This window comes from Cyanistes caeruleus, chromosome 11 (assembly GCF_971803275.1).
Source record: "Cyanistes caeruleus chromosome 11, bCyaCae1.hap1.1, whole genome shotgun sequence".
In the NCBI taxonomy this organism is placed as follows: Eukaryota; Metazoa; Chordata; class Aves; order Passeriformes; family Paridae; genus Cyanistes; species Cyanistes caeruleus.
Genome location: NC_141711.1, coordinates 6,742,980 through 6,764,866, shown reverse-complemented (window position 1 = coordinate 6,764,866; position 21,887 = coordinate 6,742,980). Strand labels below are relative to the sequence as shown.

Below are 21,887 nucleotides of genomic sequence, written 5' to 3'. Positions count from 1 at the left end.
CGAGATGTGCCAACCAGGGTGTGATTTATACACAGCTCAACTCATGGAAATTAAAAGGTTTTTATGTTGCCTGCAAGAAGTCCAGGGTTTGAAATTTTATACAGCTGAATTACAGAAAAAGAGAATCTCAGATGCAAGCCACTGCATTGTTTTATCTGCCTAAGGACTCAACATTAAATTCAGAGTAAAAAAAAAAAAAATCACTAAATATTAATTAAGTGTATAATTTAGACAGCCTTTTTAGTGATAAGCCTTCTTGGCCTGCAAGTTACTTCATTCTCATCTGTTTTTAACTGCTTTGAAGCTATTAAAAGGATGGTATTTAGCAGCAAAAACTTCTCTGCTACAATATAATTCGTCAAAGCATTCTCACTGAAAGGAATCACTAGAGAACAGCCTGTGCCTCACTGTCCTTAATGGGAAAGGGCTGTCAGTCATACCCTAGTCCCATTTCTCCATGCCGTGTCAAACCTTGTACATCAAACCCAATACACAAATCGCCAGCTCCATCAAGATCATTAGAGCTGCTCAGCCCGTCAGGAAAAGGTCAGCGCGTCACTGCCTGCTCCAAACACAGCATCAATCACAGCCCGCATCAAAGGCGGCCTTGGCGGCGGGAGTGCAGCTGGAAACCTGCATCCCTTCCTCCTGCAGCGGCTCCTCATCCCCTAAACCTTCTTCTCTTCTTGTAGAACACGGCCAGGCTTTTATCTTATCATCATCTATAGGGAAATGCAGCTATATAGTCTGCTCTGGGAGCAGGGGGATCAGCACCTGCAGGGAGGGATTAAGACCGTATCCGGAGAGGGCTGGCCAGAAACGTGGCCACTGATTCCTGCGCTGGCTCCCTCCTCCATGGGGTCCCACAGTGTCCCCACTCCCCTGGATGGGTCCAACGCAGGCAGTGACACAAGAGCATTCCTCCTCACCAGAGCCAGACCCAGACCCACACACCTGGTAACAGCCCTAGGGAAGGCTCAAAGCCATCCTGTAAGATGCTGCTTGTTTCCATAACAGCCACGCTGAGGCATGGCTTGCAGAGAGAACACATTACCCTGACAGGCTGCTGCTGGCCTTCCACCAGCCTGAGCCTCAGCTGTGGGGCTCCCAGCTTACCTGAGCCCAGGAGGGCACCCTGCCCACACCTCAAGCACCAGGAGGGGTGGAGAAGCCCAATTGCTGGCAATTAACTGGGACACCAGCATTAAAATACAGGCCATTTCTTCCTCTGTTTTCTTCTACCAAGCTGTGTGGAACATGCAGCATTATCTTCAAAGGGCAAAGCAAAGCTGTTTGCTAAACACGAGCAGACTAAATACATTAGCCTTTTAGAAGCAATTATTGCTGCTGGAGATTTAGTGAGTCCCATTGTTTAGTGGCTCAGCCAGCTTCTTTGGAGTGGACTGTTCTGCAAAGCCTGTGACAAGGCATAACCCCTCCCCAGGGAAATAAAAAACAGGTGGGCATCCCAAGAAGTGGGGCTTTCTTTTTGCTGAGTGTTTAACTTACAGTGTCTCGTTGCAACAGAACATCAGTTTGGGGGTCAGCTCAGCTGCTGACTTAAAGCAGGGTTAGTCAAGCTCCTGCAGCAGAGGGTTGAGGCTGTTTCTGGAAAACCATGGATGGGTTAAAGCTGGGAATCTTCCTGTGGTGTGCTCTGACTGAAGGGCATTACTCTGACCAGTAGGTAGCTGGTTGCACTGGTACAGGGCAAAAAGAAAAAAAAATGGAGGAAGAAAATCCTCTTCCCTCCATCCCCAACAAGCTGGCATGCTTCAGACCATGCTTCACTCACCTGGCTGAGATTTTTAGAAATGTGGAATTGCAAAGTAAAGGCAACACCTCCCCTTTCCGTGGCCTTAATTCAAGGCAAACAGCTCAACCCCCCAAGTCCCTTCTCTGCACAAACTGCGATCATTCCCTTGTGTCAGTACGGAGAGGGGGAGCACCGTCAGGCTCTCTGGGGTAATAAGCGCTTCAAACATATCTCAAAGACAAGAGCGACCATGGATGGCCAGCCAGACAGATGGGGGAAGAAGAAGGGAAGCTCACAATACCAGTGAGACAATTGTAATTAGTGTAATAAGCAGCAGTGGCAGCCCAACAGCTGCCTTTCCCTCCCCAAGCGTCTGCAGCACGCACCGGCACAAACCAGGGCCAAGGATTTTGACACTTGCTGCACTCCAGCATCTCTGATGTGAAGTAAGTTCTGACTTTGATAGTTTTCATTCCACATAAGACACAGAGCAGAGCACTTAGGTGTTTTTCCAGCCTCTCCACCTCCACCCTGAGTGAGCAGCACCATGTGCTTACAGAAGGGACATGAAACTGGGTTTAGTTTTGATGTCAACTATGATTTTGCCTGTGACTTTGAACAAAACGTTGTTTCCTTTATGTTGAGGAAAACTTGCCATACTCAGCTTTCTGAAGTGCCTGAAGCCTCAGAGACAAGCTGTTCTACAGGAAATGGCAAAACATGACAAATACCATTTTTGGTAGGCATATACAACCATCCTCCACTGATTCATCTAATGTCCTTCCCTGACACATCTTAGCTAATTTCTCTTGAAGCACAACAAAGTTGGCAGTGAGCATATAGCACAGAAAAAACTGTGTTCTACCAGATTTAGGGGCTGGATCAACATCCACAGTCAGCATAAAGGCTGCAAATCTACTGATGTGACAAGCTACAGGACCTAAACTGCAAAAATATTCTGTGGCTTAGACCCAGACTAATTCTGAATCATTTCTTGTACCCAAGCTCCAGGAGGAAATGCTCTTCTCACTTCCTTTCTGCTATCCCTTGGTCTAATGGAGGTGGTCAGGGGAAGCAGTCAAATCCTCAGGGTATCTGTGTAGTTAAGTAGTTAAGCATTCAGCTCCCAATGATTTTTAGTGGGTGTTAAGACACTCAGAAAGTATCTGCTGTGAAGATGTTCAGAGGTGTGAGCTCTAAGCTCTTCAAGCAAGGAACTGTTTCCTGCAGTGCTTAAGAAAATATGAGTATGAAGACAGCAAATAAGGACAAGCTTGGAGAGAAGAAAATGTTTATGTTGAGGAAATTAAAATGCTCATGAAAGGAAGAAGCCCAAGCTGGGAAGGAGAGCTCAGGAATAACTGCAACCAAGAGGTTTGCTGAATGCTTCCTGAATGAACAGTTTGGCAGTGAAAAGTCAAAGGCAAATTAGTCAAAGCCACCTACATGGGGTGCCACAAGGCATCGGTTCATGTGCAGCAAAAAACAGGACAAACCAGAGGCTGAGGCCCAGTGAGAAGCTCTCTGTGCTGCAAGCCTGGCACAAACCACACCACTGTCCTGACAGCCATCAGGACCTCCTTTCTCATACAAAGGACAGGGGAAAGGTATCAGGAAGCCAAGAGCATAGCTACAGTCAGATCTTTCACTTGCTGCTCTGCTGAATGGTGCCAGTGGAAATCAATGGGGTTTCAAGTACATAAATGGATCACAGAGACATTTACATGGAATCAATTTGCTAATTAGCCAAGATTAACTTTTATTATATCCAACAGGCATTCAGGTAAAGCAGCTAATTCTCTCTCTGTCCCTTTCACACTTGTTAAAAAGTAGAACAAAGCTGTCTCCTGATGACAGTAATTCTAAAAGGAACTTTCTCTCCATCAGGGGAGGTGTCTGTGGGCATAGCCCGACCTGGGGATGTCAGCTGCTGTGACTGGACAGGACCAGCATCATGGACCTTCAGCCCCAAATCCCAGATCTGGCAGACCTGTGCAACCACTACAGCTTTTGACAAGAGCCTGAGGCCAGTCTCGGGCTCACGGTACTGGTCTAGAACAAGGCATCCTAAAACCTAACACAAGACCCTGTATTATTTTAAAGGAAAATTTAAACCATCAGGCTCTGGCTACTGCTTCAGACCTTCCATTAACACTGTGGGAAATCTAATACACTTTGCTGTGATCCTGTATCTGAGGATGCAATGGCCAGCAAGAAAATGTATTTCAACTATTTAAATAGCTTCGCTTAACAAATGTAAGAAACACTTTTGATTTATAGCACCAGAGTAATTTGATACCTTCTATGCTGTTAATGAAGCAAGCATTAATACCATTTTATCATCAGTTCTAATCTTCCTGGCATCATTTCATACCCAAAGAAAACTCACTCCGTAACTTGGTACCTACAGCTCATGTTGGATGAGGCCCCTGGCCACAGCTGGTTTCCAGCACTCTGAGAACTCAATCTCTGCTAATCCCAGCCCTTTACATCAACTCAGAGCAATCTAAAAAAGGAGACACATGAAGTCACTTAGGCTTATCTCTCTAATTGCCTGCCTGCAAACCAGGGGTTCGGTGTCAGCCACTTGCACTCTCGTAAGACAGCCAGAAAAATCAGACCTAAAATATTTACCACAAGCATTTTGAGAACGGTAAGTAAAACTACTGAAATCCTGCTTACTGCTGCAACTTCAAATGCAATGCCAGCTACGAGGGACACATCTGGTAACAAAGCCAGCGTTCATGCCTTCCCCTCCTGCAGCCCTTTCCAGGTCTGTGGCTGTGCAACACAGACTCCAATTCTCTTGGCAGCTTTCTTGAACTGCCCAGTGCCAACACAGTGAAAATGTTAATGAATACTGTCCCATAAAGATATAGGATATAAATACTTAATGAACATTTTCTTGCGAGTCCTGCTGTGATTAAATAGCCACCTCATTACTCAGTACCATCTTTCTTTCTTTTTTATCTTTGCACAAAATACCAAGAGTTGGAACTATAAGCATACAATCGAGCTGCTGGAAACATAACTGCATAAACCGACACCAACAGGGCAAAATCCAAACACAGATTTCCAAGGAATGCAAAGACAAATCAAACCCTGTTAAGAGCAAATATTTCCTCTCAGCTACCTCCTCCCAGGATCAGCAGAGGAAGAGAAGCAGAGGGGATAAACCTGCAAAGTATTTTCTACTTGAGTCTAGCTTATTTGGTTTTACTGTCTTTTCCCATTGCATTTGGAGGTCCTTGTTACAGTGGGGGTCCACTGCAGGTACCCTGTGGATATATGAATCCCTGGGTACCACTCTGGGGCTGGCTCTGCTCTGACACCAACTCCTGAACAGCTGTAACAGGACCTCTGCTCATCTTCTCCCCATCTGCAGCTTGGAGGGTGTCCATGATTTGTCCAAGGTTACACAAGCAATCCAGGACAGACACATAAGGGAACATGGATCACCCAGAGGCATTGCTATATTGTGACCATGGTGTCCAAAGCAAAGACCACGAGATCCATGCTTGCACAACAACATGACAATCATTTAGGAATCATTACATAGAAATATTAGGATGTTGTTTTCTGGACCATTAGAATTTCTGTATTTGAGTCCTTCCCATGAACCCTCAACTATTTCACAAACCAACCCAAAAGCTGCAATTCCCCTGGGATACCCAAGACCACAAGGGTAATGCTGAGAGCCCAGAGTCAGCTGGGTTTGGCAGCACTGGGGCTGGGGGTTTGTGTGTGCTGCCAAACGTGACACGTGGGATTTCCAGCGCTGCCATCCAAGCAGGGCCCAGCTGGAGTGAGTGCTGGAGACGCATTTGTGCTGCTCCCTGTGGTTCTGCTTTGCAGGGCAACGCTCTGCCTTTCACATGGACCACAGGAAACGCTTTCTCTGACAGAGGAAAGTCGTACAGCCCAAATTCATGCCAAACAGCTAAAAATGTAGAAGACTCAAAGGACTAACGCTTGTGTACGTCAGAACTTTTGGTAATTCCTCCTAAATACATAATTTTTTGGCACAGATGCTTCATTGTAACTGAAGGGCAAGCATCTAGTTCCATTTTAGCTGGGAGAGTCCCAGCTCCTGTCTCTCCAATTTAAATATGGAAGCAGGCTCATTACGCAATATGTGTTTTCAGCGAGTTCTGCACCAGGGAGAGTGTGAAGATAAGGCTAACAAAGGGAATATCATTACAGTAATAATAAACCTTACTAAAGCAGGAACAAATAGGCTGGTCTGAAGCACGGGCTGCTGCCACATTTATCACAAGGAGTCTCCAAAGAGAAACACTTGAGTCTCTTTGAGGTTCAGGAAAAAGTGCAGCAAAGGATGGTGTGTGGGGAATACTGGTGAGGAACTGGGGCCAGCTGGAGAGGTTGCTTTTGAAGTGCTGTGTGGAGACACTGGGTGGTCAACACAGTGCCATGTGCTAATTCATGGGAAATGTGAAGACCACTGGCGATTCAAAGATGCTGTATTCCATCCAGAACTCGTCCTGAGACACAACCCCAGCTTCAATCCAGTTAATACACACAAACAGGAATTTCAAAGGACCACTTCAACTCATTTTGTTTGTCTGCACAACCTAGATGCCAGGAATATACATTTCATCTAATATTCGTGCTGCCAGTAGAGTCAGCCCACAAGAAGCACCAACATCTCCTGGAGTCAGAACCGCACATGCTGGCACATTTCCACTGCCATCCTTTAAAAGAGAAAAAAAAGAACTTTTTTCCCCTTCTCTGGGTGAACAAATAGAGTCATTTAAGGTGTAAGTAGATGAAGTAGCTAATTAAGGAAATAACCGATAACGTAAATCAAGATCATTAGAGGAAGCAGCATGTTGCTGCCATTACTTAAATGGCAGCTGAGCAAAAACATGCTCATACAACCTGAGACTTCAAAATCTACAATCAGCCTGATCCACACAGGGAGAGCTTCCCATGTCACCCAACCCCTGGGGCCAAAGCCACTGAGGAAAACACTCAAATCTCCTGGTAATTTCCTACAGTCTGAACATTTAATCATCCCCAGCCACCACCATAAAAATCCCAAGTGAATGATTCACATGTTGAGAGAAATTTGCCACAAGCAGCAGCAGGGTTTTCTGCCCTATGAAGCAGTCCCTGCCTGTTTTTGGCAGCGGGGAGAACAAACACTCTGCAGAAATAAAGTCTAATACGTTGGGCCATATGAATTTTTCTTCTGGCATCTTATGCTGACTGTGCTCCTCAGCCAGCTGCTCCCAGGATGGACTCTGGGATTTCTCTAGCCGCCCCCAAGGGGTGCTTGCACACCAGTGCCACATCTCTCACTAATTATTCCACCAGTTGCGCAGACAAAACATCTGCTGAAGGAGAGAAGGAATCCTAAAGCACACAAATAATTTGCACTGCCTAAACAAAGGCAAATAGAGGATGCTGTTGAACCCCCACCCCCCCGCCCAGCAAACAGACCCAGGAGCTTTGCCCACAGGCTGCGGCTTCCTCTGCCTTCTCCAGCAGGAATGAATCCTTGTTTCCAACCAAAACCGCAGTTTGTTACTAACACAGCCTTCTTCTGTTTAATTCCTAAATTATCCTAAAGCAACTGAATTGAGCAAGTTGATTAAGTACTTAAAACACTTTGTTTCCTTCAAAAGAAGCTTTTGTTTTGCCTGAAAGAAAATTGGAGCTTTTCTCCTGAATTCATACTAACAAAGGCATAAGAAATCCAACATCCCAAAGTTAAAATACCCCTTTATCCTGCATTAAACACAGCTGCCAAAGACCCAAAATCCACATTCTGTCATTCCACACATATCCTTGCAACAGCTGAGAAGACACACAGCACGTCTGGAAACTCAGAGCTGAAGATAAGCTGCAGCCTCCCGCGGGGTTTCACTCTTCATGGGTTTTAAAGAGAGTGTAAAAGCAGGAGCAGCTCAGGGACTGGCAACAAAACTCGTGTCTGCATCAAGGAAAAGTTTTACTGTGTCCGATATTAAGTCAAATATTACAGAGGATACAGCACAACCCTGCTCCTGTGCCTGGCCCCCGACAGCCCCTGCCAGCCCCCGGACTCTGCCTGCAAAGGGAACAGGCAGGAATCAGAGCTGAAAAAGAAAACCATTTCCTAATGCAAACATTTGTAGAGCATTAAAGCCGCTTCTACTTTCAGATGCTGGAAAAGGGGCGCGATGACTTACCCCGGCTAAACAGGCATTCACACCCCGGAGAAGCCCCATGGAACGGGCGAGGGCAGAGGGAAGGAGCGGCAGGAGAGAGCCCGGAGCATCCCCGGCGATGGCAGAACAGGAGCCGGGGGCTGCCGGTGCCCTGCCGGTGCCTGTGGTCATCTGGGGAGGGCAGGACCCTGGCGGCTGCCCCGGAGTGACGCCCACCGCAGCTTTAGCTTATTGGTGAAAATCCTAAACCCTGATCCAATCCTGTCCCTTTACCCAAATGTAGCTCTCTGCAGAGGCAACATCCTTTCCAGTTTTGACTAGCGGTATGAAAGCAAAGTTACAGTGCCAATGTAAAAATCACACAAAGAGGAGCAATAGAAAAAAAAAACAAAACACCCCCATGCTCAATTTTATTTCACCTCTTTCTCAAAAAAATAGTTTCTTACTTACTTACTTGGAGCAACAGCCACGTGAGAGCACTGAAGAAAGCTGGCAACTCAGCCTGTATCACCAGATCTAAAATGAGTATGGTAAATATCCAGATGCCAATAAAAGCACTATTTGTAAGAAAGCCTACCAGTGCTCCCGTCACATCTGGGGCAGGACTGTAACACGTACGGAGGAGGTTTGCAGAAACCATCAGCACATGGTTCCTGAAGTTATCCTGAATTTCACCAAGGTAACTACTGAATCATAAAGGGCTGCTGGCAAACAGCCTGGCCGGCCAAAACATATGGTTTGCCTTCTTTTCTTTTCAGCCTGGTGCAGACACTGGCTGCAGAGATACATCTTTCTCTGCTATACACAGACCTAGATGCCTGACCCTGGCTGACAGGGACTACACCGGCTCTGCTGGCAGCAGCTACAGGGCTACACCGTGGGCAGCCGCCTGCTGCAGGCAGCGACCTGGAAACCTGCATTCATTCGCAAACAACCGGCAGGCAGGGATAGAGGCTCTCATGCAACTGCACATTGCTACACTCAGTTACAGATGTGCAACCCTGGAGCAGCTCCAGAGCGTGGGCTGGCATCTGGGTGACCTCTGAATGGGCTCACACAGCTCCTCCAAGCGAGGGGGGAGCGGTGTTCTGCACTCCAGGTGTCCCGGCAGACAGGCAGCAGAATCCAGATGTGGGCAAACTGCCCCAGCCCCAGCCCCGGCTGGGGATTCAATGAGGTCTATTCACGGAGAGAGCAGGGCTTCCAGGAACACAGAGGAAGCATTTCGGAGGGGTATTCCCACTTCAAGTCCAATAAGCCTTTTTGCATTCTAATCCCACCACCACTGTAAGCTTTAAATATAGAAGTAATCAAAACGTACATTAAAAGAAGAACTTAGAACTTGGCAGTGTTAATCTAAGAACCGTCCCACTGGGGAGCAGGGCTGGAAGAGCACTGGCAGCCTCGGGGAGGGCTGAGCCTGGCTCTCCAGGAACAAAAGCAGCTTACAAACCAGGTTTGCCACGTGAGAGCCTAATTAGAGACCGAAGCCCACACAGCAAACAGACAGACTACAGAGGAAATTGGAGTCTAATTTACATGGAGAACGATTACTTACTGCAACCAATTAGTGTCAAGCTGACTGACAGACTACCCAAAATATATTCTCCCCACCCTCCTCTGCAAGTCTGAGTTTTCCCTGCTGTGTTATTTAACCTGGGTGTTCAGTAGGTGAGCAGTAGCACCTCACCGCTAGACATGGGACAGCAAACAGGCACATTCTGAGCCTCCCCATAACAAACACGGAGTTAAAGCCACCCTTGTGCCATCCTCAGCCGAGCCAGACACAGCATCAGCAGACAGCACTGTAATGTACTTTACCCCCTAGTCTTAAATCCTTGAATGACAGCCTGAAGATCCCAATATTAATTATTTAGGAAAGGTGCTCACCCTTTCCTGAATATGTATTCTGCATGGGGACTTTCACACCATCATTTACAACCACACAGTAGAACTTCAGGTAAAGGCTGTGCCCACACAGCCCTTGCAATGTGCTCAGGCTGTGGGTTTTACTGACCAAATGCCATTTAATTTCCTTTTACTGTTTTTACCTTACTTTTACTGTTACAAAATAAACAACTCATTCTATCATAATTTTTCCCTTCCCAGAACCATACTCATTTTTAACAGGACTAATTGCTGTCCTCTCTTCCACACCCTGGCATGTGCATTTGGAATGCACAATGACAACAGCATTTCAGTGCAACTTGCTGTGTTGTTCTTCACAAATTCCTAAGTACTGAGCAGCCTCCTCTGACTACTACAAGAGCTCTTGTGTACACATGCTCAGGCACACAATGACCACATTTTGGATATTTGAGACCAGATAATCAACCCTTCCTTTGAGAAACGCCAATATAAAGCATATTTAAAGACTTTACAAGTCTTCTGCATGGATGAGATAAACATTTTTTTTAATCTCTGCAGGCTGTATGGATATATGGCTTTTTAAACGCAAGTTATCCTAAAAAGAAAATTTGGAGGAAATGCTTGGTGAAGTTTATCTAGTAGCTGGTTGGTAAGATCTGCAGATAGTCAGGACCTCAGATGGGGTAAAACATCAGCAGGAATCCTTTGAATTTCAGCTCACTTCACTTCGATGGTTCTAAATCAAGTTACACCAGGGAAGCCCCGTCAAGAGAGGTAATGCAGGATCATCCCACCTGGGTCTCCTTTGGATACAGACACCAGGAAGGTTTCAAATCCCAGCAGCTCTGGTCTCCCTCTGGTTAAATTAAACCTCTCTGTTAATACTAAGTGGATACAATGAAAATGCATGTGTGCTCATGCTCCTCAGAATTAGGCTGTTAATCTGTTGTTTGTACTCCTGGAGTTTATCTCCTCCACACCTCCCTTCTCCCTGGGGAACTGCCTTGCTGCCACTTTATCTGCAGCTCTAAGGACAACACACTGCTTCGTTTTAAAATTCTCCTCCAGTGCTACTCCTGAACCAAGCTCTTCAGAGAGGGGGGGCTCCACTAGCTGTAATTCCCATTAATTCCTCTTATGATTAACAGGTCAGCTCACTCCACCCTGATGACAGTGGGCTTTGGAAGTCCAACTCTATTGAAATTATCTATGCATAAAAGACAATCATTACAGGAACAAATGCCTCGCTGAGACTTTTATCAGCTGCGTGCTAGCTGCTTGCTGTTGTGCCTCTAATTTAGAGAGGCACAGGCTTTAGAGACAGTGGGGAAGGCTTCAGCTTCCTTGCTCTGCAGTAGCTCCAGGCACAGGAACCTCTCTTCTGCGCTGGGCGAGATGTTGATTATAAAGCTGTGGAGGCAATCACTCCTGGAGAGGGGCAAAGGCAGGTGGGAGTGCAGGGAAATTACAGAAACATTCTTCTGAGTGCATCCCATTACCGCTGGTGGTAATTACACATGCTGATCAAGGAGGAGGGCTTCCCAGAACCTGCTCTGAAATTACCAGGAGGCAAGAGAAGGTGAGAGAAAGAAGGAAAAAAAAAAAAGGAAAAAAGCAGGAGCAGCAAAACAACCATCAACAAAGGCCGCAGACATCCCCAGGCTGCCTGGGAGCAGGGACAGGAGAGCTCCCTCCTCCCCGCAGGCAATCTGTGCTGGTGGTCACTCAGGGGAGACCCACAGAGATAAAAAGGCAGTAAGGCCAGCTGAAAAATGCTTGTAAAAAGGCTAATGGTCTCAGGTCCTTCTAAACCACCTCAAACACTGCTAAATCACTTTTACTTGCTTTCTGGTGGGTTTTGCTTAGGTTTATACTGATGCACTGCACATCCCTGTGTGCAGGTCAAAACCTGTGTGGATCCACCAGCCAACCCACAATGGAGGCAGCACTGCCAGGCTCTGCAGGTTCTTCCTCTCATCTTTCCACTTTTTTCACTAGTTCCACAGGAATAAATGAAGCAACCAACTTTACAACATCCTCCTTTCAATATGCACTATTGGGAGTTACTGTAGTAATAAAAACCAGAAGGAAAGGCAAGAATTTTCATTGCAACCACTGTGCAGCTTTTCAGTCCTGACCCTGGAACTCCTGACAATGTGTCACCACACTATTAAGAAATATTCATATTAATCCCAACTGTAAAGCTCTACGTTCAGCCAATTAAACTGCCTGAGTGGCTGAGCTCTCCTGCAAACCTTTGCACTCTCCTTTTCATTTTTTTTTTAAAAGTGCTCTCTTAGGGAAAGGAATGGTTTCTGCAGAGATGAGCCACCCAGCTCCTTCCAGCCCCGTTGTGTGTGTATAAAATGTTCTTGGCTGCTTTCAACCACTGCACATTAATCTGTGTGATGGAGCCTGTCTCCTTCAGTGTTCTATCATTTCTCTTTGAGGTGAGTGAGACAGAGCTGGTCCACTTGGCATCACATACCCTCCCTGCCCCCTTCCCATGTTTTTTTTTTTATTTTGTTTTGTTTGTTTGTTACTTTTGTTTGGTTTGGGGTTTTTTGGGGCTTTTTTTTTTTTATTGCCAGAATAGCTTATAAACCATCACCCCTGGCACATCTGGACCTGAAGAATTATATTGCTGTAGCAGCCCACAGATATATGAGACAGCCAGGGTGCTCAGAAACAGAACTGGAAGATTATGGTTTTAGCACTTCAAACTATGAAATATACCAGTGCTCCCTTCCTGCAGCTTAGAACACATAACTTCTTTCTCCCACAGCCAGTTCTTTGCCTGTATCTTAACCTGGAGGGACAGAAACTGTTTCTTGAGTTAAGGGCTGCTGGAAACAAACCCCAGACAGGTCTTTGAGTAGTGATGACTGGGATTTGTTTGTGGGCAAGATGAGCCCACTGTCCCACTTTGACAAGATCTTGCACTAATAAATCAGAGCCCCTCCCATACACAAAGGGCTATCTGATACAAAGCCAAGTATTTTTACTAACTGCTCTCCTGGGACATGGATTTTCATGCCTGCCTGCCCAAAATTTGCAGACATGAGGATACCTTCTGAACTATCCAAGTGCCACCAAAGCCCCATGGCAAATCACATTTATTCAAGTCTTTATTAAATACTAAAATGTTCTGTTGTTGCAGCCAAAGGGGTTCCCCCCAGAGGAAGCTTCAGCTGCAGTCTTGTCTGCTGGGAAGTGTAACCTTGGCTGTGCCCCACACAGAAGAGATGCATTAATTGCTGGCCCAGATGGTTCCTTGCCACAAGTTAGGAAGGACAATTCCCTTCTTCACCCTCATCACCTCGGGTATTGCACTCCATGGAAACACCCAGAACCTGAGGAATGGAGCAGGAGCTGAGCAGAGAAGGGCCACAGACCTCCTTCACGCCCAGTGCCAGCTGCCTGACCACACCTGGGTTCACCATGAAAGGGATGAGCATCTCTTCCATAGATGTGGCTCCCCAGGAGGGCAAATGGATGTGAAGGATAAAAGCTGCCTAAGGACGCATAAGCATCCTAAACCCTGCCAGTTGCTGGTAATCCAGCAGCCGCAGGCATCTGCAGCACATCTCTGTGTTTTGGAAGCTGCAATGGGAACACCATGCACTTTCCCTTTTTTCCAAGCATCCCTAAATCCTTGGCTCACGGCATTCATACAGTGATTAAACACACAGTTCTCTACACTGAAACCCCATAAAAACAAAAATCCAGATGGGGAGTGTCCCCATAAACCAGCCGATACCTGCCAGCAGCTGTAATCTTGGTAACATCAGATCTGCACAATAAATGAGTTCATTTTACTGGGGCAGGGTTTTTCTACAAAATGGAAATAAAAATTGGCTTGTGAAGATGAACGATGCCTGTGAAACTTTTTTGCTGCACTTGATTAAATACACACAACAAACCCATTTTTTCTCTACTTGAACGATAAACTCAATAGTCTAAAATTAAGCCCAGCAGGGTAAGTAAGATCCTGTATAGATTTCAACAGATACTATCTTTTTTTTTTTTTAAAAACCTGACTGCAATGTATACACATTGAAAAATCACTTGAGTACCTCTGGCACCAAACATAAACACAGCTAAAAATCATGTTGCATTTTTATCCTGAGACATCCTGCACCGCAAAGTACAGCCCTGGTTTGCCATTTCATGATAAACCAACTCTGCTTTTGATCACTTTAGTGTGTAACCATGGATGTGAATGTACATTAGTATCACGAAAAGAAAATGCCCAATCACAGAATCACACCAACCTGAACCACATGCTTCCCAACCAAAGGGTATTTGTAGATACCAGAATTACCATTTCTCTTCAAGACAACTGATCCTTTTAATGAAAATATAAGAAGCCCTAGAGAAACTCTGGTTGATCGTTATTAAATGCACAGGCCTCATGCTTTTTTTTTTTCCCCCAGGAAAATGACTGAAGCTTGGCTTTAGCATAATCCTGAAGATTATTTACATCTTCTGTATTTTTTCCACTGCTGCCGAATAATCAAGGCTCCTTAGAAAGTCACTGCCAGAGAAACATAAGTATTTTTTCCCTTCATTTCCTCTCTCTTTTACATGCTTTTATGCATTCTTTCTTGCACAGGAACAGTGAATACGTGTTGAAGGTTAGGATTTTTCCCTTTTTTTTCCCCCTTCCTTCTCTCAAAGAATTTTGTCCATTTGCTGCCTAAGAGATGATAACGACTGGTACTTAAGAGATAAAAGATGTGGTTGGGATGGGGAAGGGGTGGGATGGTGCAGCTGGCTACTCTCTTTGCTGGGGGGTTCTCTGGGGAAGGGCAGACACCTCGAGATTTTGGCAAGCAGAAATCCCTGGAATCTAAGAAGGGGCGGTGTGCACTCTGTCTGTCTCCCTCCTCAATCCCCAGATTCCAGACGTTTGGGGAATGGGAGCTTAGGTTGCCTTTCAAATATCTTTTTTTTCCTCAGCAGAAAAACCTAAGAGAGGAAAAATTGTGGCTCCTCAGAAGGCAATGGAATGAGCTGTGTCTCTTCTTTGAAGGAAAGGGTTCCAAAACACTGCAGTTTATTTTTTTTTTATCCCCTGAATATTGGGATGCTTTGGGGAGGGAATCTTACAGGGATGCTTCAAGACAAGCACTTTGCTTTCAGCCTCAGCATTCTTTATTAGTTCCCATCACACAACCTCCCTTCCTCTCCTGCTTCTGCCCTATCCATTCCAACGGCTGTGCACAGGGAATGAAAACAATTAAATACTCTTAAACAGGCAGGGCTGCCACAGGCATGGTAATGAGGTCATTATGCACCTAAACATGCTTTCTAAAAATAAATTACATTCAGGTATAGAGATGTCCTGGCTGCGAGGTGCCCAGGGAATTATCTTAATTCAAAATCTCTAACAGCCTGGTTTGGTTTAGTTATTTCAAAGCAAACCTGGCCTCATCAGGACAATAGCAAGGGCTTGGCTGATGTGAAGCATCACAGATTTCAGCTCCTCTCAGGGCAAGGGGAAGCCAAGAAAGCCAGTGCTCTGCAGGGCCAGACCTTGTGCTAGAGCCAAGGGTCACCCCTCAACCCACCAGGGCCAGGTGTCATCACAGGTCAGGACCAACATCTCGTCCCACTTGTGTGACATGCTTCCTGTCACCAGTGTGGGGACAGACAGTGCCAAGGTCTTGCCTAGAAACGATCCCATCTGGCAAGCAGACTTGGTTAGAATTACACAGCAGCCTGGGCTGCAGGAGGCTCATTTGTAGTAATTAGAAGCATGATATGGGCACATGGGAGGACATCAAAGGACACTGGTAGCTTCAATGGCACAAGTCTCTTTTTTCAGTGGTCAAGAGATAAAAAACTCCTATGTGCCCTTGAGCTTCTCTTAATAAACCAAAATTATACAGAATTCTTTTTTTGGTGGGGTAACCAGACAAGTCACTACAAAACCCACTCCAGGGGAAAATTAAAAGTCAACATTTTTATTTTAACATGTGCAATTCATAGAATCATTTAGGTTGGAAAAGACCTTTAAGATTCATAGAGTCCACCCATTAACTAGTACCACCACATCCACCACTGAACCCTGTTTTGAAGTGCCACAAGAGACCCGTGCATGTGTATGCACAGACACACACATTCCCTGCTCCAGTGCACAGCCATATGGACTGCTTTGCTTCCTCAGCCTCCCAAACTGAATACAAACAAGGCTTCATGTATATCGGAATCTGCTGGAAGCTTAACATTTACTTGGCTTTTATGTAAACACTTACGTGAATTACACAAATTTCAGCCCAGACTCTCAGCACCCCACAGTGCTGAGCCAGATAATTCATTACAATTAAAAGCAGAGAGGGAGGCAATCAGGCTCACCCTCCACTGGGCGGGTATGGATTTGCTCTCCCAAATGGTTTCCAATTTGTCTTTTGGAGGAAGCCCCACTGGCATTTGCATGGGAACGCTGCTCCTGCAGCCAGGGCCAGGCTGTGTGAGCAGGGAGGTGTCACAGCCACCAAGGGAGGACGTTTTGGGCTGTGCCCGTGTATGCACCATCAGAGTGAGGCAGCACCTGCTGAAATCACCTTTCAGGCAGGTGAACACTGCCCTGGGTACACATACAGAGCATCATCACACCCCGAGAGAAGCACTTCGGTAGGAACAATACTGATAATAATAATAATAATAATAATCATCAACAAAAGGCATGAGGATGGTGCTTGGGATATGTGCTGAGTTAACTGTTTTACTCGTGATCTTAGAGGTCTTTTCCCACCTTAAGGATTTTACAATGTGCCATAAGCACAAACTGCAAGGCAGCATCTATTCCTCAGATCTCTGCCTTTCTCACTCAGTATCCATAATATGCTAAGCTATTAAAACTATCCTGTGAAATATATCCTATAGCTGACAGTGCTGAAGACAAGTGGTGTTATCATTTGGTATTTCTTCTTTTGTTATTACAGTGAATCTTCCTACATCTCTGAAAATAATCCAATTATTGCTTACCACTGGTAAGGTCACTGTTGCTTTGAACAGAGATTTGGGTAATACTCTTGATTACTCTTAAGCAAATATTGCTGAGACTTGAGCAGAAATTCAGAGAGATTGAAAATCCATTTATCTGGAAACCACAGATGGGAAAATATTCACACTCTAGTGGATATAAACAACAAAAAGAAGGTATCATTTCTCTGCCTTATTAAAAAAATATTGGTTTATCTGAAATCAACAGCACAGATATATTCAGCTATTAAACAATATATGATTTCTCATACCATATAACCTTCAAAATACAGCAATCATTGAGTCATTATTAAATGTTCCCATATGGGCTTCCAAAGGTATTGAACTACTTAAGTGTACTATATGGAAAACAGCAAAAGGTTTGTATCACTTGTGGGAATAAAAGAGCTCCTGGAGAAAAGCAGATATCGAAGATCAATCTGTAATAAGGAAAGGAAGTTAACATCCCTTACAGTGGTCTTGGAGATAATTTTTCTGCATGGAGCCAATGAGATAACATAATTGATAAAATCAATAATACAAAATACAGATGGTGCCAAGAAAAGGTGTCTATTATAATTCCTTTGGTGCAATTAATCATAGGTTCTTTACTGTCAGACCATCTCCACATAATGGCAAAAAAAAAAGGGGGGGAAAAATACTTAACTCTTTTTGTTATTTTTCCTTAAGAAGGAATTAATCATATTGTCAGTGGAAGATGCTTTTTCTGACATTGCTTTACTTGAACTGGCCGACTGATTAAAAACAAAACACAGCAAGGCCTTGCTATCCTTCTGCTGAAAGAGTAGAGAAATGCTCAGATTAACCCCTGAGTGTCCTCACAGCTAGGAATGACCTATCTCAGCGATACCACCAGAAAACCCAAACAAGCATCCCTGGACAGGGGGAAGGATGAAAAATTCCAACAGCTTTGGGGGTGTCCAGGGCTGCCTGACCCATGGATGTCTTCTCCTCCTCCTCCCCTGCCTGCAACCACATTGTTTGCGGGAGAGCTTCCCCCCAACATCCCCACAACACATCTTCATCCCAGAGCAGGGATCTGTACCCGGGTCCAGGCTGAACTCCTGCTCAGCCCTGGTGGGTTTGGCACAGTGACACCCCTATGTCCCTCTTAGAGCTGCATCTCTCTTTTTCTCCACACCCCTTCAGCCTCTTGTTTCCAGCACCGCAGGCGGATAGCGCCAGGGAGGGATGTCACAGTGCTGTGCCAGGACTGACACAGCCTGTGACATGGCCCTGAGGACACAGACGGGTGAGCAGGCACAGCGCTGCACCGTCTCTCTCCTAGGAAACCCTCCCCGCCTGCCTCACATGCGCCAAAATCCCAAGGGCATAGTGAAGAGTGGAAATCGCATCAAGAAAACCTATTTAAAGTGATACCCCACTGTCATGCAGCAAAGGAAAAACGTGTGCCTCAGCTTTCCAGATGACTCTATTCCCTCCAGAGAGCTGCCTGCGAGCAAGCTGCCTGCCCAGCATCCATGAATGACATGGCAGCACTATCACAGAGCCTAGCCCTGCCTTTGTCCTGCCCGTCTCTGCCTCCTGTCTTCCCATCTTGGACCACGGAGGGGACAAAGAAGGTCTGGGGAGGAGAGAACCACTGCAGGGCAGCCTCTGCCTAGTAAAGACACCATGGGAACAGGATGCTCAGGGAATGAGGATGCCCAGGGGATCCTCAGACACACTAATTCCTTACTGATGGCTAATGAGTACCACGGGGTTCCCACTCATCTCCCAGCTCTGGCTTCTCCCCTCTCTCCCCGTAGCCAGGAGGCAGCGAGGGGCTGCACAGGCATCCAGACATGTTTTGCAGCAGGAGGAAATGCTCTCATCCACTCATTTAACATGTTTTCTATTCTGAACCTCAGTCCTGATGCCTTTCTCCCAGTTGCTTCTTAATGCTTTCCTCATCAATGCCCACACCCACTCTGCAGCACAGACACCTGCAGGCTTTTAATTGCTCCTGGATTGCCTTGATTAGATGATTTTGGGGACCTTTGACTTTTCTCTCAAGAGGTATCCAAGAGACAGGCATGAACTCAGTGTCAATCCAGAGTGCTGGGCTCTGTTTTCTCTTGTGTACATACACAGCAGCCAAGGCTTGGGTCTGCTTACACCATCCCTGGGCATCTACAGTGCTATGAAATCAGCATGCAGAGGGTATAAAATACTGTCTAGCAGCGACTATACTTCCACCGGGCTAAGGACTCATGCCTCATGGCCTTATTTCTACAAAAACCTATGTATGTTGCCAAATAATCCCCTTTTTCCTACATAGTAACTATATCTGGATTTTTTATTCCCCCAGCTCTTTCTCTAAAAACCTGTTTCTTAAGAGAAAAAGTAGCAGCCTGAAAAACTGAAAACAGACTATTTAAGAAATAAATTGTATCAGTGCCTTAGGAAGAACATGAGCTATTTTAAGCACATTAGGCCACAGTGTTAAATATTAGCAAACAGAGGGAGAAAAAACCACATAGTTTTGTGCTTCTCGTTAATGGCACTAAACCCCAGCACACAGGAAAGCCCAAGGGACAGGATTTTTAAAACCATTCTGTGAGCTGCAGAGTAACCTCCAGGTTAAAAGTGCATTAAGACAATTATAATCAAAACATCTCTGTCAAGGGTGGATCTCAAATCCCCGTTTGGGGACAGGTTTAACTTCTCAGCAATGAACACAACCAAACCACACATTGTTTTGCTGCTGGTGGCAGGAGTAAGTTATCCTGGCCACCTCTCTGGGGCTGGCACTGGCACAGGGACCCAGGATCTGCTGCTGCAGGATGCAAGCACTGTGGGGGAGCCTGGCACACCAAGGGAGCCCAGCATGACAAAATGCCCAGGCTCCTCACAGCATCCTCCTTCCAAAAAGTAGTTCTTAGGCTGAGACCTAAGAAATGACAGACAACTCTGACGTAAATGAACACATGCAGCATCCCAGGAGAGGCAGGGCAAAACACAGAGCCAGGTAGGAACCATTGCCTGTGACTATGCTGGCACAGCCCAGCCTTGATGCTGCCAGGGTTTTCAAGGAAGAAATAAATTGAAAAAAAAATAATTATAAACCCCCCCAAACTCAGCTGACAGACCACTTTTACAGAGATTTGAACAGACACTGGAGGAATATCCAAAGCACAGTTGTGTTTAATATTGTAAGTTTACAAACAGCACCTGGTAATGCTAACTGGGTAGAGCACTTCCCAAATAAACTTTAGATCACCAGGACCAAGAGAGGATACACTCTAACCTGCTTTTAGCCAGGAGAGGCTGCAAGCAGGAAAACAAAACAGTAGGGGTGGATTTAATGCAGAAACCCGAGCTGGCTCATTAGTGTGGAAGCAGCTGTCAAAGAGCTCAAGTCTGCACCAAAGCACCCACCTGGCCAGCTGAGCCCAGCTATTAAACCCAGTGGGGATGAGACTTCACCGGTGCCACCACACAGACCAAGGCAGCTGAAACAGCCAGCAAACACCATGTATGAAGGGATTTCATAAATCCAGTCCAATAACTGGCTGCACAGAGCAAATGCACATTGAAATAATGCACAATATCAAGGTTCTCATCAGGGACGAGTATGTCATGAATCACTAGTGAAGCCAAATTTAAAAGGATATTGATGCCCAGGCATCCCATTTGGTGCTCATATAACATATGGCACATGTGAATTTTATAGCTTTTGTATTAATCTGCCCAGAATGCCATCACTTTGTGAGATTTCATGAAATATTAAAATTAATGAGGATAATTTATTTTACAACTCTCGGCAAAGGCCCTGGGAATAATAAGAACCTCCTGAGTGATTAAATTCACTCAGGTTTGTGACTCGCAGCCCTAATATCTGGCGTCTGATTGCTGAGTGAGAGAAAGACATGATGTTTTTCAAGCTAGTTATTTGATGTATTGGCCTGAATTTATTTATTAAGGTTTCTACAATCCATTATCACTGCAGGAAACAGAGAGGGAGGGATGATAGACTAAGCATGTTTATCAAATCACATGAAATCTATGGAGATATTCAAAACAATTCTCTCTAGTCACTGCAGGAAAGTGTCAGGCACCTTTATTGATAGCCCCACTGTGCATTGCACGGTTGGCTCTCAAAAACCCAACAGAAGACTATGATGTGTAAGGACAACATAGGAGAAGGCTGAATTTTCATATCTTGTGATGGACACAACAGTGCTAGAGTCATTTCTAAAGGACTCTGCCCACCTGTGTGCACAAGAGTATTTGAGATATCAGCAGGTGGCAAAACGCACGTGTGCCAAATGCACAAACCAGGCCGTGACAGCACTGGAAAACAGCCAGGGCCAAGATATTCCCTGCTAGAGTGATTACTGTGGAAGAGAGTGGTTTCTGCAATGTGTATCAGGAAGATTCAAAGCCAACAGCTGCTGGGAACTTTGAACAACCACTAAATTCAATAGTAAATCTCTGATGAATGGCTAACACCTTGCAAATCTTTTCAAGAGCAGGGAACGGTATCGAACTAGCAGCCTGCTGCAAAACTATGTGCGCACAAGAAACAAAGTCAATGTTTCGACCAACTAATAATGAGAAGGAAGGGTTCATGCAAGGTGCCTCAGTCCAGCCACCCGCCCCAAGGGGTTGGGGAATTGATTGTGTGAGTAATCGTGTGCGCCTTGGATTTTGGCTACGTCTGTGCATGCAGGAAGAGGCAGCGGAAGAAATCAAGTGCAGCAGGATATTGTTGTGTAACAGCCTCGGCTGTGCTCATGTCTGAGAAAACAGTTAGCAGTCCCTGTACCTGAAACAGATCACGCACCAACTCCTGCAAAGGTTACTATTCTCTTATTTCCTATTGCAAATCGGTTGACTGAAATCCTCTAAGCTTCACAAGCAAACAAATCATCCTAATAAACACAAACTGAAGGGAATGGGTGGAGACACATCTGCTTAAATGAGCACACAACTGGTAGTTACTGAACAGACAGCTATGAAAACTTGAGTCTGTATCTACGGAGATGTTTCCCAATAAAAAACATCTCGTTAATACCAAATACTCTTGGACTACTTCTTCACAATGTAAAAAAATCATGTGCAAAATTACATTC

At 45.4% G+C, this 21,887-nt stretch overlaps 1 protein-coding gene and 1 long non-coding RNA gene across 3 annotated transcripts in view; one reads left to right on the top strand and one right to left on the bottom strand.

Moving 5' to 3' along the window:
- PRICKLE2 (prickle planar cell polarity protein 2) overlaps nt 1–21,887 on the bottom strand; it is a 103,121-nt gene that overhangs the window by 49,422 nt on the left and 31,812 nt on the right. Inside the window, exon 1 of one of the 2 annotated variants that reach the window (XM_086845913.1) lies at nt 7,951–8,256. The exons of the other annotated variant lie outside the window; for it this stretch is intronic. The gene's annotated coding sequence lies outside the window, so the exon portion shown is untranslated. Of the gene's footprint in view, nt 1–7,950; nt 8,257–21,887 lie in introns of those variants that run through there. 2 annotated transcript variants of the gene reach the window in all.
- On the top strand, nt 8,193–9,369 carry LOC147650968 (uncharacterized). Its single transcript, XR_015275012.1, has 2 exons — nt 8,193–8,608; nt 8,688–9,369. It is a non-coding gene; the product is annotated as an uncharacterized LOC147650968 (long non-coding RNA).